Below are 25,272 nucleotides of genomic sequence, written 5' to 3' on the forward strand. Positions count from 1 at the left end.
AAAGAAGCCCAAGACTTCTGCTGGCTGCTCCTGGCCGGCAGACCAGACCTTCTAGCTTCTTAGCATGGCACAGGAGGAAGGCCGGGCCTAGGGCGAGGCACGAGGGGGCCTAGGGCACTAGCACGAAGGAGACTCCAGCTCTCTGGGTTGTGTGAGTCCCATCAGGGTCAGTGCCTTAGATGCCTCGCCTTGTCCCAGGCCTGCAGCTAGGCCCCTCACTGCGCGGTGCCTGGCCCCTTCCCAGCCTCAGCTCTCTCTTCTGTCTTTCACGTTCCTGTGCATTGAACGTAGCCACCGTGCCACAGGCAGGCCAACTCTTTCAGGGCTCTGTGCCCTTGCAAAAGGCTGTTTCCTCTGCTGAGAGGTCCCTCTCTGCTTAGTCACCTGCGATCCCCACCTATCACCTCAGATATCCTTCCTGACTTCCAAGAAGCAAGGAGGCCTCCTTTTCTCTGCTCTCCTGCCAAAACACACTTATCACATGCCTTACAGAGCCAGGCTGCACACTGGAAAGGCATTGAGTGTTTGCGCGGTTTCTCCACACACAGTTCTGGATTCTCTGGGGGCAGAGATGATGTCTTTTCCATGTCTGTTTGGTCACCAACTTGGTTGTTACGTGGCCCGAGGCTGGCAGTATAGAACGAAGGAGTACAGTGGTGCCTCGGTTTCTAATGTGATTCGTTCCAGGAGCCCGTTCGAGTTCGGAAATGAGGGATCCACAGTGGACAGCTGGGCCTCGGGATCTTGCCCTCAGTGGGAGCCGGGGGGCATGTTCAACCTCGGAGGCATGTTCGAAAACCAAAATATTTCCTTCCGGGCTTTCGGCGCTCGTGACCCGAAATGCTCGTCCATGGAGACTTTCGAGAACTGTGGCGCCGCTATAATTGACTCCACACTTTAATTACATCAACTCAAGGTTCATAAGCACCTTGTGAAGTAAGTATTTCCTCCTCTCCTTCGAGGTTAGTGCAGTGCCCAGAGCCAGGCCTTCTGAGGTGGTGCTGCACTGTACCAGGGGTTCAGAACCATGGCACCAGTGACATTTGCTGTGGGGCTGTCCTGAGCACTGTGGCATGCTTAGCAGCATCCTGGGTTGCCCACTAAATGCCATAGCACTCATCCCCACTTGTGATAACCAAAATGATAACTCCTGATATTGCCAAGTGTCCCCTGGGGGGCAAATGTCCCCTAGATGAGAACCACTCAACTGCCCTGCTCTATAAACCACGAGTGTGTTCCAAATTCAGCTCTTGGCTGCCGTCCCAGGGTGCATGTCCCTTGGTAGAGAGGTGTATCTGTCCACTGTTATGGGATGCACTAGATCTTCAGTTGTTGCACTGACTATGGCTGAGGTTGAGTTTCCCCAGAAGCATACCCTGACAAGACGATGTGAGCACAGATCATTTTGGGAGCCATGTGGAGCAGCTCTGCTGAGGAAAGGGGGAGCTGAGTCAGGGATGGGGGAAAAAGACAATAAAAGGCCTGTTCATGGTTAGGAGACTGCTATGCACAACTGGTCCCTGCTGGGGGCCTCTGGGAGAAAGTACAGAATGGGCCTCAGGTTGTTTCAGCCCAGAGGCAGTGAAACTCAGGCGTTTATTCATTCACTCCTCTCACTGACTGAGGAAAGTCCTGGGGACATTATTCCCCGTCATTCTATGGTGTCATATACAAGAGCCACCCATGCTGCAGTGGCCCGAGAATGCTCTCATACGGAGAGTCACAAGTGCTTGCAGTAAGATGTCCATGTGTATAGAGTGGCAGGTACACAGGGGAGATGGGCAAGGCACCGGAAGCATCTGCTACACCCATGATCGAAGGTAAGTGGGAGAAATCAGCCATTCATTCTTTAAAAAAAAATTTATTGATTGATTTTTGAGAGAGAAGGGGAAAGAGGGAGAGGGGGAAAAGGAGAAAGAGGGAGAGACAGAGAGAAAGAAAAATGGATTTTCTGTTCCACCCATGTATGCATTCATGGGTTGCTTCTTGTATGTGCCCTGACCAGAGATCGAACCTGCAACCTTGGCTATCAGGACAATGCTCTAACCAACTCAGCTACCTCGCCAGGGCCATTCATTCTTAATGATGTAGAGAAATGTGCCATGTAATATATCTGGGCATATGGAGAATTAAAATTGTACTCTACCCAAGTGAAATAGGCAACTTCATGTGATTTTTTGGTCAGCTATTAAAGCCAACACAGCCAAAAATGGAGGGTGTGACCCACTCCTTACTTCCCACCGGGAGGACTCAAGGTCACCTGGGCTATAGGCGCACTGGGTGAGGCTCTGAACCTGGCTGTGCTTGTATTCCAGGGTGCATTAGTTGGCCTGGCGGTGCTCATCATGGCTCAGCCTTTCCCTTAACTTGAGCCCCCTAAATCCACAAGATGAGGGCTTTTAAAAAATTACTGTGCCCCGCCGGTGTCGCTCAGTGGTTGAGTTTTGACCCTGGAACCAAGGGATCACCGGTTCGATTCTCAGGGCACATGCCCTGGTTGGGGTTTTGGGCTCGAACCCCAGTAGGTGGCGTACAGGAGGCAGCCGATCAATGATGTTTCTCTCTCATCTATGTTTCTTTCTATCTCTCTCTCCCTCTCCCTCTCTCTAAAAATCAATAAAAACATATTTTTTAAAAAAAAAGAAAAAAAATTACCCCCCCAAAAAATTTTAAAAATTACTCTGTGCACACCATCCTTGGAGCCTTCCAAGCACATTAATGGGCATGCCGGCTAATTATAAGGATTCCAACTCCTGCCTTTCCCTACAACATCTTGACATAGATGCACATACAGGGAAAACTCATGGCCAAATTAAGGTATGCTAGTGGAAGAAGAGAATTGAATTAATTGTAAGATAACTGACCTAATTTACAATTAGCAAACTGGTTTGTTCCCTACCTATTGACGTCTAGGTCTTTCCCACGTCTTCTTCTGCAGTTAATTAGAGGGATCAACCAGAGAACTTGGAATTACAGGGAGCAAAGACTGGGAAAGGTGAGCAGACATTCATTGCTTGTTGGTCTTATCTTGGGCTAACCCTCCATCACCCACCCTGAGACTTAATGTGTTTCTCCTATGACCAAATCCCAGAAAACGCAGTTCTCTGAGATTATGAGTGAAGGTCACTCCCACAGTGGTATGTCTTCATTTTATACTCTGATAGTCTGAGCCCTTCCCCTTTCCATGTTACATTAAAGAAGTTATTACATCTCAGTCACTTTGTCTGAAGAATGGGCACATTATCTCCCTCTCTGATTTACTGTTATGACTACATGGGTCTTCAGTGTGCAGGGAGCCATGCCCCACAAATATATATATTCCAGGTTCATTTACCACACGCAACACCAGACAAACCAATTACACCCTCCTAAAAGCATTCCATAGATAAAGACTCTCCCACTAGTTAATATTATTAGTGTGTTTGCCAGCAGGCCTGACATTAGCATGTGTACAAGGAGATTTGACTGCCTCACTTTTCTTTCCTTCCCAGGATGTCCTCCAGTAGAAGGAGAGACTGGATTGCAGTCTTCTTCTAGCCCTTTTCTTGCAGATTCCAAGGGACAGGAATGGGAGGCAGAGTGTCTTCTGTGTCCATTTATGGTGGTCCAGATTGTGGAGCATTGGGGGAAGTGTGGGTTTTGAAGTTAGACATGTGGACAAATGACTCAACCAACTGAAGCTCAAGTCTGAGCCCTTCCCCTTTCCATGTTACATTAAAGAAGTTATTACATCTCAGTCACTTTGTCTGAAGAATGGGCACATTATCTCCCTCTCTGATTTACTGTTATGACTACATGGGTCTTCAGTGTGCAAAGACTTCTTAAACTGTAACAAGTTGTGTTCAGCTACTGCATCATTGCGGTTGTTGGTGAATTGCAGCCCTTTCTATTTGGGTGCTCATTTGTGACTTGTTCCAAGGTTGGTGGCTCTGGACTCTGGCTACAAGGCCTGTTAGTGGTTAAAGGTCTGTATCAGCATCGTGGCATCGTGGATGACAGGAATCCTTTGCTTTGAAAACATAACCCAGATCCTGCATCCGCTCGTACAGCACCACAGTTTTCATTGTATTTCTTCTCACAGTCTACAATTATGTATTTGTATAAAAATAACAGTGAACGCTACTGAGATTTACTACCTGCTAAGTACTTTTGTACGCATGTTAAATGTCATATCCCATTTAATCCTCCCAATAATCCAATGAGGTCATTATTTTTTAACAGATTTTAATTGTTACAGAAATAAAGTTGTATAGATTCAAAATGCTCTGTTGTTTCAATCAATTAGTAATAGAGTGTGAGAATTTTCCACATTATAGTCACCATGGTTATCTTTTTTTAAATTTATGTTTATTGTTGAAAGTATTACAGATGTCCTCATTTTCCCCCACTGACCTCCTGCACCCCGCATCCGCCCCCCCAGGCCTTCCCCATACCAATGTCTGTGTCCCTAGGTTATGCATTTATGCGTATAAATTCTTTGATTGATCTCTCCCCACCTACTCCCCCCTTATCTTTTAAAAAGTTGTCAGACTTTGAGCCTGTCTTTAATTTTTCATAGGGATAAATAAAACTATAAAGAACATATTTGTACATAAAAATTCTATTTATCTAAATCTTTCAACTCCGTTCCTGTCGTTTTCTCCCCTAACTTTTTATGGAAATGTTACATACATATAGAAAAGTTCATGTGAATGTTCAGTTCAGTGAATTTTCCCAAAGTAAGCACACTCATGTAACCAACACCCAAATCAAGAAATAAAGTATCACCTGGCCAGCGTGGCTCAGCAGTTGAGCATCAACCTGTGATCCAGGAGATCGGGGTTCAATTCCCGGTCAGGGCACATGCCTGGATTGCGGGCTCAATCCCCAGTGGGGGGGGGGGGCAGGAAGCAGCCAATCAATGACTCTCTCATCATTGATGTTTCTATCTCTCTCCCTCTCCTTTCCTCTCTCTGAAATCAATAAAGACATATTTTTTTAAAAAGAAAGTATCACCTGCACCCCAAAGCCCCGCTCATGTCTCCTTCCAGTAATCACACTATAACCTTCCACCAAGGGTAACTACTATCCTAACTTCTGATGACGTGATTTCATTTTGCCTGTTTTTGAACTTTATGTAAATGGAGTCACACAGTGTGTACTCCTGTGTTTGGCTTTTTTTCATTCAATCTTCACCTATCTTGTATGTAGTTACAATTGGTTCATCTCAAAGAAGGTAAGTATGGTGTTGTTATTAACCCTACTTAATAGATTAGAAAACTGAGTCACAGAGAGACTAAGCAACTTTCTCAGAATTACACACTAGCAAGTGGGAGAGCTGGAATTTGAACCCAAATAGTTTGACTCCGTTCTATTAACCATTTTTGCTATTCTGCTCCTCATAGTTATTTACTTAACGTCTATCTCCTCCACTATAGTGTAAGCTCCATTTTTACCCAGCACCTAGCATCCAGCACATACCAGATGATCAATAAATATTTCCTGAGTGAATGAGAAATGAATGAACGAACGAATATCAGATAGGCCTGCTTCTACGATTCAGTGTCTTTGTCTAGCTTACTAGAAATGTATCAGAATGCTCTGTATCTTCCTTTTGCTCTTCTTGATTATGGCCATCTCCTCAGATTCATTCCCATCACTTGCGGTCACTACCCCCTGTTGTCCATTTGGCCGCAAGGCTATGTTGAAGAAAGATTTGCTTCTGTATCTAGACCTTGGAGAGTTCCTGGGCCTCATTTTGTCCTCCCACAAGAGGGAGACACAAGGGTAATGCCACTTGACCGCTGCTCTAGGAGTTGGAATGACCCCTCTAAAAGTCCCTGCCTCTACAAGTCTCAGAGCAGTTGGAAATGATTACTGCACTTTTTAAAAAAATTTATCTTTATTGTTGAAAATATTACAGATGTCCCCCTTATCCCCCATTAACCCCTTCCACCCTGCACCCACTCCCTGCTCCAGGCTTTCACCACCCTATTGTCTGTGTCCATGGGTCATGCATATATGTATCTAAATTCTTTGGTTAATCTCTCCCCGCCCACTCCCTCACCTCTGCCTTCCCTCTGAGAAGCGTCAGTCTGTTCTATGCTTCTGTGTCTCTGTATCTATTTTGTTAATTTATTTTGTTCATTAGATTCCACATATGAGTGAGATTATGTGATACTTGTCTTTCTCTGCCTGGCTTATTTCACTTAGCATAATATTCTCCAGGTCCATCCATGCTGTCCCAAAGGGTAAGGGATCCTTCTTCTTTACAGCTGCATAGTATTCCTGCAGTTTTAACCCTCAGCTTCCTGTGCAAAATTTTGATGTCTGTGGACAGTTGATCTCCTGAGACAAGAAGGAAATCCTGCAATTTGCAACAACATGGATGGACCTTGAGGGCACTATGGTAAGTGAGATTAGTCAGAAAAAGACAAATACCATGTAGTCTCACTTACATGTGGAATCTAAACCTTTCCCCCACAGAAAAAATCCAAACTCACAGAACAAGAGATCAGATTTGTGGTTACCAAAGGCAGGGAGTGGGGGAAGATGGGATTGGAGGAAGGTGGTGAAAAGGTACAAACTTCCAGTTAAAAGATAAATAAAAACTAGGGATGTAATGTACAACATGGTGACTACAGTTAACAGGGAACTGGGCTTTCACACTCCTGTACTTGTCTGTCCCTGCCTCTTTCTGATTCTTCAAAGCAGTTCCTATAACCTAAGAGTAGTTTTACAAAAAGAGTCGCAGATACAGATCATTAGAAGCAAAAGCACAAAGAAGCCAGGGGAGGAGCATGTAGAAACTGTAAATGGGATCCAAGGGGATCTGAGTGGGGCCCGTAGAGTATCTACTCAGAAGGTGATATGTGCTAGCAGAGGCTAACCCCAAAGGTAAGGGGTGGGGTTTTCCGACAGTGGAGGGAAAACTGTATACCGAAGAAACTGGAAGGGACAGAGGAAAGTGAGTCTGGAAGCAAGGCTGTGCCTTCGAAAGGACTCCCCTTTCTTCAATGAAGTGTTTAATGTCCTTAGATTTTTTTTTCCTTTGGACTATGACAGGAGTCATTTTTAGCATCCAGTTAAAAGTATTTTCTACCTTGTAATGCCACTGAATTATCCCCAACTAGGCAGTAAAGTCTTAAATATGTTCTCACCTACTATTGTCGGGGGATGGAAGGTAGGCCACTACAGGGAGTGTGGCCACCCCATGTCACCCCACACTGCTCCAAGATAGCAGCGCCACATGGAGGAAGGCATGGCTGCTGATGGTGGCCCAGAGCAGGAGCTCATGAAGCAGGAATTGTGCCGAGTGGATTACTCCAGAGCAGAGGAATGACAAACCCCCAGTTCTCCAAGTACAATAGAAAAAGTCACCTTTGATGAGAGTAGAGAGAAGCTAACTCCAGTTACACTTAAAGTGTCACACCAAATGTGAGAGGTTTTTACAAGAGATGACACCTTCGTACCTTGGCCTTGTAAGGGCCAGGTTGTTATCAAAATGACAATGGCACAAGGCATTGACTCTTTGAGACAGATGAACAGATAATAAACGATATTTCCAGAAAAATGTAGGCCAGGAGTCATATGTAGCTTTTATATCTGACAAAACTAAAATTACAATTGGGGTTATCATCTTTTCTTACTAATGCATTTCAGCTGTAATTTGGTATTAGACAGTGTTATATACTTAGTAACATTAGTCAGCCTTATTAAAACGGATCTGATGACACAATTTTTCCTTTTAAAAATATTTTAAGTTTTTACTCTTTTCAAAATGGAAGGATGACTAAATAGGAGATACTTTGTCTATGGAAACTTCTTTGGGTAAGATAAAATAGTGAGCTTGAATATGCATATAATTTAACATATAAATATATAAATATTAAATTTATATAAATATTACAATTATATATACCAAAGCTCACTCTTTTCCCTTATATCATTATATTTACAATATATACTATTTGGACAATGTTTACATATAAAATATTAGCATTTATATAAAATTATAATATTTACACCAATATATAATTTAATTTTTCTGAGCACCGAGCATACTTTTCCTTTTCTGGGATACATTTGGTCATACTTCTAAACTCATGCAATCTATGGACTGCTTTCGATATTGGAGTGTTGTGGATATGAAAAAGGTCTTTGGTTTAAGCTCTTGTCCTTGGGAACTTTCCTAAGTAGAGCATGAGTCTTCTCTCCAACCTCAGCAGGTATGGAATAGTGGATGTAACCGAGTCTTTGAATGCTGATGCGAATCTGGCTTTGCTTCCAGATCCTGACCCTCAGTGCCGTCTGCATGATAAATCTGTTGGATATGAATACATTTTGGACTTGTTCATTTTCTTGTGATTTTCCTCTTTCCAGTGTTTTGAGGGCCTGCTAATTGAGGTTGTGATGGACTATAAGCCTCATCTGAATAAGCACTTCACCTTGGGAAGAAATAGGGGGAGAGGGGCAGGGAGCAGAAGCTGTGACTCCTAAAGTCCTTGCTAGAATATCTGCCATATTTAATATAAATGTTAGGAAGCCCATAGGCTTCTAGGTAGCACATTTTAATTCTAGGAGAAAAATGAAACTCATCTTCTAGGAAGAAAAAAAAAAAGCAAGAGGCATATTTTGCTAACAGGGTTGTTTCTGTGTGCTTCTCCATTTCTGCAGGTCTACTGGCCTAGTCACTTTCCCAGCACATACACTGCCAACTCCTCTCTGCCCTCAATTCACAGCTTACACTCAACAACTCCATCTCCTTGCCCTGAATGTAACCAGAGGCAGGGACTACCCCATGACATAAATGGACATTGCCTGCTCTTCAGCTCCATTTAGCTTTATAGAATAAGTTTACTGAGTGCTCATATGTACAGAGTGTTTGCTCGCCTTCATCTCTCAAAGTGTGCTATAGGCTCCGTTGTACAGATGAGTAAAGGACTCAGAAAGGCTTTAGGAGTTGCCAATGCTCACATAACTGGAGCAAACCCAGGAATATGAAGCAGCCCTGCCTGGCTTCAGAGCCTGAGTTCTACCCACTGTACTGTCCTTGTTGGGTTTGTTTTGCATTTCCCAAAGACCCAAAGCTTCTTACTTATTTATTTCTGAGATTTGAGATCTTGGAAACAAAGCATTTTATTAAATTAAATTAAAGAATTAGGGCTTTAGATGTTCTAGGAAAGGCTGCATGCATCTTCTGCATGCATCTTTCCCCCCCCCGCCTTAAATCAATCAGATATTAGACAACCATGACATAAATAGACATCGCCTGCTCCATCAAACATTCTTTTGTTACAGAGGGATGGGGTACTGCAACCTTGTCCTGCAGGCAGCAGAATACAGGTCTTCCCTAATTCTCAGCACCGGATATGACATAAAACATGTATTCACTTTCTAAAGCTGCTATAACAAATTACCGCTAATGTAGTGGCTTAAAACAACACAAATTTATAATCTTAAAGTTCTGGAAGTCAGAAGTCTGAAATGGATCTCGCTACACAAAAATTAAGGTCTTGACAAGGCTGCATTCCTTTTTGGAGACTTTAGGGAGGATCTGTTTCCTTGCCTTTTCCAGATTCAAAAGGCTGTCTGCATTTCTTGGCTCATAGCCCTTTCCTCCATCTTCAAGGCCAGCAGCATAGCCTCTTCCAATCTCTCTCTGCCTCTCCTGCCTCTCAGTGATTATATTGGACCCACCCAGAAAATCAAGGATAAGAGCCTCATCTCAAGCTCCACATACCGAGAACAGACCCACTAGATCAGCTGGATTTAATTGATATCCTCAGGGCCTTTCACTCTGAAGCAGCAGAACACACATTCTTTCCAAGTGTGCATGGAACATTTTCTAGGATAAACCACGTTAGGAAAAAAAACAATTCTCAATAAATTTAAGAAAACTGAAATCATGTCAAGCATCTTCTGTGAACCATAATGGTATGAAACTAGAAATCAATCACACACACAAAAAACTGAAAAACACACAAAGACATTGAGGCTAAATAACATGTTACTAAACAATGAATGGGTTAGCAATGAGATCAAGGAAGAAATAAAAATATACCTTGAAACAAATGAAAATGAGAACACAACAACCCAAAATCTATGGGACACAGGGATAGCAGTCTTAAGAGGAAAATTCATAGCATTACAGGCCTATCTCAAGAAACAAGAAAAATCTCAAATAAACAATCTAACTTTACATTTAGAGGAACTTGAAAAAGAACAACAAACACATCCCAAAGTGAGTAGAAGAAAGGAAATAATAAAGATCAGAGGAGAAAGAAATGAAATAGAGTCTGAAAAAAAAAAAAAATACAAAGGACCAATGAAACCAAGAGCTGGTTCTTTGAAAAGATAAACAAAATTGAAAAACATTTAACCAGACTCATCAAGAAAAAAAAGAGAGAAGACCCAAATAAATAAAATGAAAAATGAAAGAGGAGAAGTAACAACTGGAACCAAAGAAATACAAAGGACTGTAAGAAAATATTACAAACAACTATATGCCAATAAATTGGACAATCTGGAAGAAATGGATAAATTCCTAGAAACATACAGCTTCTAATACTGAATCAGAAAGAATCAGAGTCTGAACTGACAGATTACAACTAGTGAAATTGAAGCAGTAATAAAAAATTCCCAACAAACAAAAGTCCTGAACCAAGTGGCTTCACAGGTGAATTTTACCAAACATTCAAAGAACTAACACCTCTCTTTCTCCAGCTATTGCAAAAAATTCAAGAGGAGGAAAGATTCCTAAGCTCACTTCACGAGGTCAGCATTATCTTAATTCCAAAACCAGATAAAAACACTACAAATTATAGGCCAAGAAAGAAAATTATAAGCCAATATACATGATGAACATAGATGTTAAAATCCTCAACAAAATATTAGCAAACTGGGTCCAGCAATACATTAAAAAGTTCATACACCATGATCAAGTGGGATTTATTCCAGGGTTGGTACGATATCAGCAAATCAATAAACGTGATACACCACATACATAAAATGAGGGGGGAAAATCACATGATCCTATCAATAGATGCAGAAAAAGCATTCAATAAAATCCAGCACCCATTTATGATAAAAACTCTCAACAAAGTGGGAATAGAGGGAACATTACTCAACGTAATAAAGGCCATATATGGCAAACCCACAGCCAGCATCATACTCAATGGGCAAAACCTAAAAGCATTTCCTTTAAAATCAGGAACAAGACAGGGATGTCCGCTTTCACCACTTATTCAGCATAGTACTGGAAGCCCTAGCCACAGCGATCAGACAAGAAAAACAAATAAAAGGCATCCAAACTGGAAAAGAGGAAGGAACACTGTCATTATTTGCAGATGACATCATACTGTATATAGAGAACCCTAAAGATTCCACCAAAAAACTACTAGAACTGATCGGTTCAGTAAAGTAGCAGGATACAAAATAAATATCCAGAAATCAGTTGCATTTTCATACAGCAATAATGAACTATCAGAAAGAGAAATCAAGGGAACAATCCCATCTATTATTATAACAAAAAATAAGGTACCTAAGAATAAATTCAACCAAGGAGTTAAAAGACCTGTACTCAGAAAATTATAAGACACTGAAAAAAGAAATTGAGGAAGATACAAATAAGTGGAAGTGTATACTGTGTTCATGGATTGGAAGAATTAACATCATTAAAATGTCCATACTACCCAAAGCAATTTATGGATTCAATGCAATTCCTATTAAAATACCAATGGCATATTTCACAGATCTAGAACAAATATTCCAAAAATTTACATGAAACCAAAGAAGACCCTGAGTTGTCTCAGCAATCTTGAAAAAGAAGAGCAAAGTTGGAGGTATCACAATACTGGATATCAAACTATACTACAAGGCCACTGTAATCAAAACAGCCTGGTACTGGCATAAGAACAAGCATATAGACCAATGGAACAGAACAGAGACCCCAGAAATAAACCCACACCTTTATGGTCAATTAATATTTGATAAAGGAAGCAAGAGAATACAATGGAGTAAAGAAAGTCTCTTCAATAAATGGTGTTAGGAAAATTGGACAGATACATGCTAAAAAATGAAACTAGACCGCCACCTTATACCATAACAAGGATAAACTCAAAATGGATAAAATACTTAGATGTAAGTCACGAAACCATAAAAATCCTAGAAGAAAACATAGGCAGTAAAATCTCAGGCATCTCTCGTAGCAATATTTTTGCAGATATGTCTCCTCAGGCAAGGGAAACAGGAAAAAAATAAACAAATGGAACTACATCACACTAAAAAGCTTCTGCACAGCAAAAGAAACCATCGACAAAATGAAAAGGAAACCCACTGAATGGGAGAACACATTCACCAATGATACATCTGATCAGAGGTTAATTTCCAAAATATATAAAAAACTTATACAACTCAACACCAATTTTTAAAATGGAAATTTCTACAAAGAGGACATACAGATGGCCAACAGACATGAAAAAAATGCTCAACGTCACTAGTCATCAGAAAGATGCAAATTACAACCACACCTAAGGATCACAGGCTTGATTCCCAGTCAAGGGCACGTACATGGGACTCAGGTTCGATCCCCGGCCCTGGTCCAGGCATGTGCAGGAGTCAACCAATCAATGTGTCTCTCTCACATAGATGTTTCTCCCCTCCCCCCTTCTCCTCCCTTCCTTCCTTCCACTCTTTCTAAAAAGCAATGGAAAAAATATCCTCAGGTGAGGACTAATAAATAAATAAATAAGAACTCTTACCCTTTGGGACAGTACGAATGGACCTGGAGATTATCATGCTAAGCAAAATAAGGCCGTTGGAGAAAGACAAATACCATATGACCTCACTTATATGTGGCATCTAACGAACAAAATAAACTAATGAATAAAACAGAAACAGAGACATGGATACATGGAACAGACAGACAGCAGTCAGAGGGTAGGAGGTTGGGGGACTGGATGAAAAAAGGTGAAAGGATTAAGCAAAAAACATATATACATAACACACAGACACAGGCAACAGTGTGGTGACAGCCAGAGGGGAAGAGGGTAGGGTTAGGCGGAGGTAGGCAAAGTGGGGGGAAATGGGGACAGAAAGAAACTTTGCTTTGGGCGATGGGCGCATGATGCAGTGTGCAGATGATGTTTTATTGAGTTGTATACTTGAAACCTGTATGGTTTTGCAAACAACTGTCACCCCAATAAATTCAATAAAAAATAAACAAATAAAAGAAGTTACTCTTTCTTTTCAAACCCTTCATTAGTTCCCTACTATCCCTGAGAAATCAAATATAAGGGTTTTAAAGCAATCAGGAGGGAGGTGGCGAAGGAAAAAATGGTTAACCTTCAGTGAGTTCCTACTATGTGCCAGACATTGTTCTATGGACATGGTTTATATGGAATATGTCACTTAAACTTCAAAACAACTAAATAAAGTAGGCATCATCATCATCACCAGCATTTATAAATAAAGAACTGGGAACAAAAGAGTCTAGTAATTTGCTCTAGGGTGCACAGATAATTAGTGGAACCAGGGTTTAGGCGAAGAAATCTGTAGAAATTGACACAGTGATTCTAAAATGTATATGGAAAGACTAAAGAACTCGGCTAGGCAACATTACTTTGCAAATACAGAGTGGCACTGGCACAAAGATAGATGAGTAGATCAGTGGACCAAAATTCAGAGTACAGAAGTAGGGCTTCACATCTATGGTCATTTGATTTTTCACAAAGCCAATTCAATGGAGAAAGGACAGTCTTCAACAAATGTTGCTGGAACACTTGGATATCCACGGACAAAAAATGAATCTTGACTTATACCTCACACCTTATACAAAAATGAACTCAAAATGGACAATCTTAAAACTACAAAACTTCCAGAAGAAAACATGGCAGAATATCTTTGTGACCATGAGTTAGGTAACAGTTTCTTAGATATGACACCAAAAGCCCAATCCAGAAAAGAAAAAAATGATAAATTGGACTTCATCAATACTACGAAATTCTACTCTTTGAAAAGGCACTGTTAGGACAATGAAAAGATAAGCTAAAGATGAGGGGGAAATATTTGCCAAACATGTATTACTGAATGACATATACAGACCATATCAATGAATCTCAAACCTCACTAATAAGAAAACAGTCCAATAAAAATAGGCAAAATATTCAAAGAGATATGTCAACAAACATATGTGGATGGAAAATGAGCTCATAAAAAGATACTCAGCATTACTAGTAATTAGGGAAATATAAATGAAAACCACAATCAGGTATACTAGATACCTGTTAAAATGCTTCAAAACAAACTTGACAATACTAACTGCTGACAAGAATATGGAGCAACTGGGACTCTATATGTTGTTGTTGGAAATACAAAGGGGTACAGCCACTTTCAAAATAGTTTGCAGTTTCTTATAAAGTTAAACATATACTTACTACATGATTCAACATTGCACAACATAGGTATATACTCAAGTGAAATGAAAACTTAGTGTGGACTCAATTACTCCTTCATTCTATACTGCCAGCCTCGGGCCACGTAACAACCAAGTTGGTGACCAAACAGACATGGAAAAGACATCATCTCTGCCCCCAGAGAATCCAGAACTGTGTGTGGAGAAACCGCGCAAACACTCAATGCCTTTCCAGTGTGCAGCCTGGCTCTGTAAGGCATGTGATAAGTGTGTTTTGGCAGGAGAGCAGAGAAAAGGAGGCCTCCTTGCTTCTTGGAAGTCAGGAAGGATATCTGAGGTGATAGGTGGGGATCGCAGGTGACTAAGCAGAGAGGGACCTCTCAGCAGAGGAAACAGCCTTTTGCAAGGGCACAGAGCCCTGAAAGAGTTGGCCTGCCTGTGGCACGGTGGCTACGTTCAATGCACAGGAACGTGAAAGACAGAAGAGAGAGCTGAGGCTGGGAAGGGGCCAGGCACCGCGCAGTGAGGGGCCTAGCTGCAGGCCTGGGACAAGGCGAGGCATCTAAGGCACTGACCCTGATGGGACTCACACAACCCAGAGAGCTGGAGTCTCCTTCGTGCTAGTGCCCTAGGCCCCCTCGTGCCTCGCCCTAGGCCCGGCCTTCCTCCTGTGCCATGCTAAGAAGCTAGAAGGTCTGGTCTGCCGGCCAGGAGCAGCCAGCAGAAGTCTTGGGCTTCTTTCAATTTTAGGAGGGTAACCTGACTCAAACACAGGTCCACTGTGCCACTTCTCATCCAACAATGTGCCTAGTTCAGACCAACAGGAAGGCAGAGCTTTGCCTTTCTCATCAGCTTCTCCGCCTAAGTGGAATACTCCTACAGACTGGCCCCTGTTCGGACCCAACACTCAGCAAATTCCTGGGGACAGAAGGTGAACGGGACCATGGCTGGTGAGAAGCCTGCAGGAGTCTGGTCAGCAGCTAAGTTCATCTGCTCCAGTGGGGAGAAGGCAGTGCTCTGAATGGGAGCCGGAGCTCACGCTCACCTCATTAACTCGGGCTCCATTAAAGTTGGATATTTAGACTGGTGGACCCAAAGTGTGATCTAGCTACCCAGTCTCAGGCTTCGCCTGAATCGGGGCATGCGGAGGGGAAGAAAGAGAGTCAGGGGAAGATGTCTAAGAGCGTTAAACTGAACTGATTTCAAGCCCCCTTGAGTACTCCACAAGGGTACATCTGCTCTCCGACAGCTGATAGGCCGGGAGAAAATTATTCTTGAGGATTCCCGAACAAGGGCCATCTTTAAGGAACTCTCACTCGAGGAGTTTTTCACCCTATTTCAGTAAACTGTATCCACTATGTATGTGATTATCATCATTGCTACTGATTAAAAGGAGCACATTTATTTTATAGCCTGTAATTCAGGAGTTGCACCGAATTGTCTGGGATTCTTCTCATTTGTGAGACTTCACTACAAATATCACTCTCTCATCCTGTCTGCATCTAAACATCAACAGAGTCTTTTCAAAGCCTGTCCAAAAAGGCTGGCAGATTTCAAAGCAACTGAGGTCATGGAAAACAATGTCCCGTACATTCTCTAAGGCGCCATGTCACTCCAAATCCGCCACTGGGACTGGAGCTATGGTCTACGGCTACAGCAGTCAATTAAATTTGCTGCCATCACCTGGAACAAGAGTTCTCGGCCCTCTCAGCTGCAAAGCACCTTCCTAAAGAAATCCTTTACTCCTGGACTGTAATTCATAGACGATACAACCTACCTGCCACATACGTTATAAAAATTACAAAATGCCCTTATGTAAGCCATAGGGAGAGCAAGGGTGAGTACTTACGGACAAGGATGCCCTGCTGCGCGCCCATCTGTATGAAAACCGTCAGGCAGGAGGTCGGGGGAAGATTCCATGCAGCATCCCGGTGCCTCAGCAGGGCCCCCCGAATGCAAGAGCCACAGACGCGGCCCCTCTGGGGCGTGTTAAACTGGTGGACACCAGGCGCAGCCCTGCCGCTGAGGACAAGGGACTCCAGGGACAGCGAACAGTCCCTGACGAAGCGCTCGCCGAGAAAAGAAATGCACCGGCCACGACTTTCCCCGCAACAGCGTCCCCCCCAAAACTGCGGGGGGGGGGGGATGCAAACCGCACCCAAACAGTGTGCGTGTGGTCGCCGGTTGCTTCTGCTTTGGCGAGCTCGCTTTTAAGGGGACACGCGAAGACAAGGTCGCGCGTGGCCCCGCCGTCCAGCAAGCAGCGTGGGCACCAGAACAGGAAGTGCGGCCTTTGGGCCCCCGCCCCCTGGTGGCGAGGACAGGCGACAGCGGGGCGAGGGCTTGAAGCCCGCCACCTGCCTGCAGAGAGCCGGCACGCATGCGCACAGAGGACGCCCCCTCAGGCGCCCCACACAGAGAGCGGGCTCCCACTTCCGGTGCGGCCGCGGACCACGAGGCGCGGTGAGGCGGCGGCTCCTGCGCGGCCGCTGCATGGACGGCGCGTCCCCGAAGCCGTACGGCGAGGGGCTGCGGGGCCGCGGGCCCTGCACGCCTGCTGCCCAGACAGGCGGGCCCCCGAATCGTGAGTATTTTGTGGATTGCTTTCGGGGCGGCGGGTCCCTCGGGGTGCGCTCTGAGGTGAGGCCAGGCGCTGCTCTGTGGAGGCGCGGAGTTCGCCGGATTCCGTCAGAGTGCAAGGAGGTACAGGCTCCGGGCACCAGCGCACTGACGTTTTCTCTTCTTTTAGGGCCCCCGCTCTGCACCGCAATGCGTGAAGCTTTAGAACGCGCCCTAGATCGTGCGGAGTGTGTTATTGAAAGTATCCGGCAGAGACGGGCTAAGAGGAAATGCGCGGCCCGTGGGGGGGAATCCCTGCATGAGAAGCTCTATGACATATACGTTGAAGAGTGTGGGAGAGAGCCCGAGGTTGCGGAGGAATTAACACGCAATGTGAACCTGTTAGAGAAGCTCGTCACGAGGGAGTCCCTGCCCTATTTAGTGGTCAGCCTGTACGCGGGAGAGGAGGGCTATTCGCTGATGCTCAGGGTAGAAAATAAGGCATATTCAGAGACCATCCGACTGCCTTATGAAGAAAGGGACTTTCTTGAATACTTAGATGCAGAAGAACTGCCTCCTGACTTGGTGGATCTCCTGGAAAAGTCTCAGGTTAACATTTTTCACAGTGGCTGTGTCATAGCAGAAGTGCGGGACTATAGGCAGTGCAGCGGTGCAGCACCCCGGGGTTACCAGAGCAGGCATATTCTCTTGCGCCCCACAGTGCAGACGCTAGCCTGCGATGTGCAGTCCATAAGCAGCGATGGCCAGCTTTGGACCCAGGAAGACAAAGTTCCCCTTGAGAGCCAGATGATCTTAGCTACAGACGAGCCCCTGTGTCTCGATCCTTCTGTATCCGTGGCCTGCACTGCAAACAGGCTGCCCTATAACAAGGAAAACCCAAACACTCCCGAAATGAGAAGGAACTTCCAGAGGTATTCTGCAGCCTCCGAGAACGGGCAGCAGGAGCTGTCTTGTAGTCCACCCCCTCCTGAGCTAAGGGCATGGGCCCCTGACCACGAAAGCAAAGACAGGCAGGCAGGCCAGCCGTATGACCTCGAAATTTCCAAAGCGGAAGATTATATAGATCTGTGGAATGAAGCGGCACGTGACTTGGAGGCCCTCTCTGAAATGGATTTGGCAAACGGTGTTGAAGAAGAGATGCCTATTGAGTATGGTGACTCACAACCAACAGTCTGGCCAGCCCAGGAGGTAAAAGATAGTTCTCTATTTGAATGGGAAGATGATGATCCATTCGAGAAAAAGCTGCCCTTCATGCAGCCTCTTAATGATCCATTTATCTCTGGAAATGGATGGTCACCTAAAAAGGTCACATGTGGGAGGAAGATGTCTCACTGCTACTCCGCCACAGATGACCATTCCTATAGTTCCATTTCTGGGTCAAAGACTGGCCCTAGGAAAGTACGCAGTCAGTCCAAGACATTGGTGCAGAAGAACACCAATTGTCCAGTCAGGGTGTCACAGGGCTCCGGTGGCTTCGCCAGTCTGAGCCACCTTTCTCCAGGGAAAGCAGCCAAGAAGCCTCAGGCCGTGTCAGTTCGGTCTTTAATACTGGGGACGGGAATCCAGCTCGCACGTCCACCCATCGGTCTTCTCTCCAACTCAGTATACAGTTCCTTAGGCAAAAGTGTTACTCCACAGCAGGCAAGCAGCTTTCGTGAGTCTCCATCTCCTGCCCCAGCTTCGGAGCCACCAAGTCTTGCCCAGAAATTGTCTGTGGACATGAACCACGTCAGCACGTGTCCTGCAGCCACCCTGTCCACTGCCAGCTCAGCACTTACGACCCTGGCCAACCCGGTCAAGGCCAGCTCCACTGGCCCCAAGCTCATCCATTTGATGGGCCCTGTTCACGTAGTCCAGGCCTTGGTGAGAAGTTCCAACCCCGTGCAGGTGTCTTCCCATGGGGCCAGCGCTCCTGCAAGAGTCAAGCCCAGCAGGGTGCCCTCAGGCCACCAGCCACAAAATGCAGGGCGGGCTGCACCACAGGCTCCTTCTCAAGCAAGTGTTCAGTATGTGGTAGGAAATGTTTCAGATCTCAAGCCCGTAGGTATAGTCTGGGTCCCACAAGGTTTGGACATGTCCAACATCCAGCAGCAGGTCCAGCAGCCGCAGCAGCTGCTTTGTCAGGTGATTCCAAAGCCACAAGATCAGCAGCCCCCCACTTCTCCCCTTCAACAGCCAGTGCCCCAGGCTTCAAGTGCACTGAGTTCCAGCAGACAGCAAACAGCCTTGTCTGCTCAGCAAGCTGCTGTTATCAACCTCAAGGGAGTAGGAAGTGTTCTGCAGCCCCAGGTAGCTGTGTTGTCTCAGCCTGGCTGTGCCAAAGCAAGAGCTGGGCAGAGTCTTCTCCAGCAGAGGGTCCAGCTCCCCTCTGCCTTCCAGCGGCAGCCGCAGCCGCAGCCGCAGCCCCAGCCCCAGCCGCAGCCGCAGCCCCAGCAGGTACAGTTTAGAATCTTGCAGCTTCCAGGGGCTGTGGCTAGAGCAGCAGCCCAAATAGCTCAGCCAGGTGGGGGCCTGCAGGGAGCATGCCAGGCCAAAGGCAGAAAGAGTGGGGGCCTGCCCGGCACCCCCAAATCCTGAGTCCTGCATTGTATTCTCTTTTGAAAACAAGGGCATCGACTAGAGTGAGTTCTGAGTTTTTGCTTCAGTCTGGCTTATTTTAATGTGTCAGTATTTTCAATTTAGATGTGCAAATTTTATACCGAAGCACAACCTGTGGTTTTTACATAGAAACTGGGTGATTTAATAACCTGGGATTGTTTTGCTTGTATCATTGTTTTGGTTGCTGTTGTTACATAGTGATTTCTATTTTAATGTTCTAAAGTATATCAAATCCACACTAGACTCAGACTCTGGAGCCTATTGTTTTTCTGAAACTAAATCTACAATATGGAGAAAGTTAACATTCTGTTAATTTAGCAAGACGAATGGGTTTTTAAAGTTTTGCTGAGTGAAGAAGCATATCACATAAAATGTACCATCTTAAGCACTTGAAAGTTGCATGTTGTGCAACAGGTCCCTGGAATTGTTCCATCTTGTCAAGTGAACCTGGCGCCTCCATGAGCACCAGCTGCCCCTTCCCTGGCAGCCGGCTGGCTAGTGTCTGCTTCCCTGAGCCTGACTGCTTTAGACACTTCCTGTGAGTGCAGTCATGCAGTACTTGTCTTGTGGCTGGCCTCTTGCACTTAGCATGGTGTCCATCCGTGTTGTAGCAGGCTACAGGAAGGTCACAGCTTTTAAATGTTTTCACTGTACAGAATGTATCCTGAAGGGACCTATGAAATGTTAGAAACATCTTTCAGAAGAATGTACTTTGGTATTTGTTTAGTTCAAAAGGTTTTTGCACAGTGTATGAGAATCAATTTTTACAAATGTGTGTGTGAAAAGTGTTAAGAGTACCAAAAATGATGTTCGTCACACCTATATGGAGACATGGGAGACCTCCCGATGTGCCAAATGGATTAAGGCAGAGCTGTGGGCGGGCCGGTGTCCCAGCCCTTTCAAAGGCTCGGTGGCCTCAGTGCCCACCACTGAGCCCAGCTCTCCTCCTCCAGGCTGCAGCCAAGGCCTGGGAAAGGCAATTCTGGGACGTCTTGTGTCCTCTCTTTATAAAATTATAGTTTTAGAAGCCTAGCTTATTTGCAGAAAAGTACACAGCTAAGCATCTGGAAATGAGTTGTATCTGTTTGCCTTTCCCATGTTCGCAGCCATGTTAGAGCCTGAAGCCGAACCCGGCCTCTTTCCTTTGTTTTCCCTTCCAAGGATCAGTGATCCGTTGTCCCGCAGCCCTGCTCCCTCAGCCCTTCTCTCCTCCTGGGGCGTTCCAGTGGCCTCAAAAGATCCCTGAGCTTTTCTGTTTGCTTTTCCCCTTCTTTGTATTGAGATGTAACTGAGAGAAGAAACAACGTGTGTGAGGTGTCCGGTTCAGTGGCATTTACTAATTTACAGTGTTGTGATGCCACCGTCTCTATTTCAAAAACATTTTGTCACCCCGAAGACATCTCTGTAACCATGAAGCACTTGGTTCCCATCCACCCCGCCCCAGCCCCAGAAACCAGCAGGTTGCCTGCTGTCTGGACGGACCACCCCAGTCTACACGGTTCCTGTGACGGGAACCATACAGTGTGTGGCCTTTCTCGTCTGGCCTCTTTTCCTTGGCATAATGGTTTTGAGGTTCGGCCACGTTGTAACGTGTCAATCAGCCCTTGATTCCTTTTTTTTTTAATTCTTTTTTTAAAAAATATATGTTTATTGATTTCAGAGAGAGGAAGGGAGAGGGAGAGAGAGAAACATCAATGATGAGAGAGTCATTGATCGGCTGCAGCCTGCAACCCGGGCATGTGCCCTGACTGGGAATCGAACCCCGATCGCCTGGATCCTAGGTTGACGCTCAGCCGCTGAGCCATGCCCGGCTGGGCTTGATTCCTTTTAATGTCTGGGTAACATCTGGTTGTTTGAATATGCCTCGTGTGTCCATCCACGCTCCACTGATGTGCACTGGCGCTGCTTCCACCTGTGAGATGCTGTGTATAATGTCGCAGTGCACGTTGTGTACATGTATTTGCGTGTCTCTTCTGTTTTGCTCCGTTACAACTTTGAAGGGCAACCTGTCTACATAACATTTGTTTTTCTGAGTGCACATGTATGTTTCTGTGCCTTTCGCTCTAACGAAAAAGAAGGACATTTGGTTTGGCATTTCCAAAGGAGATGAGTGAAGGGGCAGGCAGCCGTGAGTCTCACTCGAAGATTTTTGATCGACTTCAAACACCTCAGCTCTACCATCTGAGGGACACCGCGCCCGTCCGAGCTCCTGCAGCCCATCCTGGACATCTTTGGCCGTGGTACCCTCACTTTAAGAAGCAAACCAGTGCAGTGACCAGTGGCAAAGAAGAGTTTACTCCCGGCCTTGGGAACCAACCAGAGACCTGAACTCAGGCTCTCACCACATTTGATGTACTTCCTCTCTTTGCTGGCCTTGTGTAATGTGGCGCTCCCTTCCCTGGCAAGCAAATAAATTCAGCTTTGTTTCACATAAGCTTTTGTGGTCTTTGTATTCTTCACACGATCCCACCAAGGTTGGTACTATGATGCAACTGCCATGCTAATGAAGACAAAAGAGTATTTACCCTTGAAGTAAAATCCCAGAGAATGTGCCGATTCTGACAACTATGTAGGGAGGTGACCCACGTCCCTGGTACTGTGTTAGGCCCTAGGTAGCCCTAGGACAATAAAGATACCAAGGGAAAATATAGGGCTTCTTTAGAACATAGATCTTATCAAAACTCATGTAATTTTATACTTCAGCAATTTTAGCTGGATTCCCGCTATGATGAAGTCTCACTGGGGTAATGAAGGTTACGCATATAAAGATGAGTACACAATAGAGAGAAATAGGAAATAGCAGAAGGTTCAAGATTTTAGTGGCTATCACCCTGTCCCAGGTTAGAGGCAGAACGCAGACCAAGGAGGTAATGGAAAGAAGATTCCACACAGAAAAGCATTGCCCACCCCATGAAATCCAGGTATGTGCATGTGCATGGAGAATTTGTACTCATTTAGAAATAAGTTTTAAAAATCTATTATTTCATTCTAGATTTCTGCCTTGAGAAAATTTGAGGGAAACTTTTGCTACTAAGAAACTTTTATTTCTTAAAAGTAACAGAAATATGTTAGGTTCCTTGATGGACAGACTGCCTCCAGGTTCCCATTCCCAGTTCGCCCACCTTCTAACTGATTCCAGTATTGTTTTTGGTTTTAGTTGTGTGCTGCCTCCTGAAAGCACCATAAGCATCTATTCATTAGAGAAAGCTGAGTTTATTCTTACTGGTAAGGGAGAGGACAACCCTGACAGGGGCTTAGTAGCATTTCAGTTAGTTAAATATCTTTTTCTTTTTTAAAAAAATATATCTTTATTGATTTCAGAGAGAGAAGGGAGAGGGAGAGAGAGAAAAACATCAATGATGAGAGAGTCATTGATCAGCTGCCTCCTGCACGCCCCCTGCTGGGGATGGAGCCCACAACCCGGGCATGTGCCCTGACCGGGAATGGAACCACAGTCTTCTGGATCCTAGGTCAATGCTCAACTGCTGAGCCATGCCTGGCCAAGCTCAGATTTTTTTTTTTAATCCTCACCTGAGGATATTTTTTCCATTGATTTTTAGAGAGTAGAAGGGAGGGAGAGAGAGAGAGAAACATCAACCTGAAAGAGAGAGACATTGATTGGTTACCTCCTGCAAGAGTCCCGACTAGGGCCGGGGATCAAACCTGCAACCAAGGTATGTGCCCTTGACTGGGAATCAAATCGCAACCCCTCAGTCCGCAGGCCGATGCTCTAACCACTGAGAAAACCGGCCAGGGCTGAATTCATATTTTTGACAGGAGGGGACATCACCTCTAACGGGCTCTATTGAGAAACTGTGAAGGGTGTAAGACTCTCCCTGCTTGCAAGCTAACAAGTTTGTCTGCCTCAGTTTCATGGATGCTAGCAGAAGATACAAGAATATTGGGTCAGAGATATAAATGATTTCATTACAGCACAACAGGCAGCATGAACTTAATGTTTGCATTGGTTCCCTTGTGCCCCAAGTCCCATAGGGACAACACAGAGGTGGGCACAAGTGGATGTGTGCCACAGGGGAGGAACACACACTTAGGAAATCCCAGTATTTAAAAGGGTGCTGCAAGTAAACCTGGCCAAGTTTTGCTCCAGAGGCAGACACTATCTTTATTATACTGAGTAACCTAGAGCAAGCCTATCTACCGGAACATGGGCCCACGCTGGGTATCCAGGAGGGCGAGGTGGCCCTGGCACTCCTGTAACGGATGACGGGAGGAAGGGGACCTGTGCCTTCCCTTCTCTTGCTACCCTGGCCTTGTAAGTTTTCCTTACCCCCAATCAAGTTGATGACTAAATCCATTCCCAGTCCTCGTGCATGACAGGCAAGACCCAGATGTTCTCAGGATAGCAGATAAAGAAAAATAACAAGACATCTAAGAGATCCCAGCAGCCAGAAGGAAGAGGGTCAAACAGGACAGGCACCCAGCAAAACCGGGTTAATAGAGGACACAGATAACAACTTAAAAAATTAAACTAGGATTTGAAGGGATTCAGACACAGCATCAGGGTGACGTTTTGCCTGGGGCTGAGGGAGTTCCAGGAACGCGGAGCTTTCATCACTAAAGCCAGGACATCCTGGGTAAGCCAGGATAAGCTGGTCATCCTCCACAGGCACACCTCTTCCCGCACGTACAAACTTCCTGTGACTAGATGCTGTGATTCCAAACTTAAACATACATTCGGTGAATTAAAGGGGAGTTAGTAATCTGGGTGAAGGGGAAGAAATACCTCAAAGCATGCTATCTCAAAAATATAAGAGTATGGAGCTCATAGAAAGAAAAGATAAGAAACTTGGAAGACAGATGTAGCCATTAAATTCTCTTGAAATGAGGAAGTTAACGCTGGCTTAGCTGGTAGTTAAAGGAATTGCAAAATCTGCATGTTAAATCATCTGGTCCCATGCTTTCATTAGTGAAGACACATAAACTTCTGTGTTTCAGTGGGAAAAAGCAAAAGAAAGGAAAAAATGCACCAAGTCCCAGAGGTTCCATGAGAATCTATACATTATAATAGATTGATTCCCTCCCCTTTATCTAACATGAATGAGCAGGTTGGACTTCCCGATATCTGGACTTCATTCACATTGGCCATGTGATTTCACGTTGGCCTGTGGACTGTTAGTGGATATGATACAAGCAGAAGCTTGAATTACACCTGCATAGTGGGTTTACCATCCTGTGCTGCTGCTTTCTGAGGCTCCTGATCTGAGTAAGATGAGAAATATACCAAGCAGACCTAAACCCAACCTGAATCTCAAGAGTCAAGCCCAGCCTAGATTTCTAGACATGCGAGTGACCAATAAGTGCTTACTGTTTAATGCCAACAAGATTTTTGTGGTAGTTAGTTACATAGCATTATTGTGCCAATAGCAGATACACACACTTAGGTATACCTTGGTCAAATTCTAAATCTCAAGAATAGAACTCTTGTTTCCAATCAGGAAGAATCAGTTATCTACAAATAAAAAGTAAGATGAATATTGGATTTCTCTTATACAACACTGGAAGTCCTAGAAGCTAGAAGATATTGAAATAACATCTAGAGATACTGAAAGTAAAGGACTGCAATCCAAGAATCTCATACCCAGTTAGTATTTCATTCATCAGGGTAAAAAAAAAAAAACTTTAATTTTTTTTATGAATCAAAAATTTTAACAACCACATGACCTATTTGAGAAAAATACTCA

General features: G+C 44.7%; 1 pseudogene across 1 annotated transcript; it reads left to right on the forward strand.

Moving 5' to 3' along the window:
* Positions 1-1,777: 1,777 nt before the first annotated feature.
* On the forward strand, positions 1,778-21,898 carry LOC308551078 (transcription factor SPT20 homolog pseudogene; annotated as a pseudogene). Its single transcript has 3 exons — positions 1,778-1,820; positions 16,608-19,261; positions 21,743-21,898. The product of its transcript is annotated as a transcription factor SPT20 homolog pseudogene (transcript).
* Positions 21,899-25,272: the final 3,374 nt, after the last annotated feature.

This window comes from Miniopterus schreibersii (assembly GCF_964146895.1).
Source record: "Miniopterus schreibersii genome assembly, chromosome: X".
Lineage (NCBI taxonomy): Eukaryota > Metazoa > Chordata > Mammalia > Chiroptera > Miniopteridae > Miniopterus > Miniopterus schreibersii.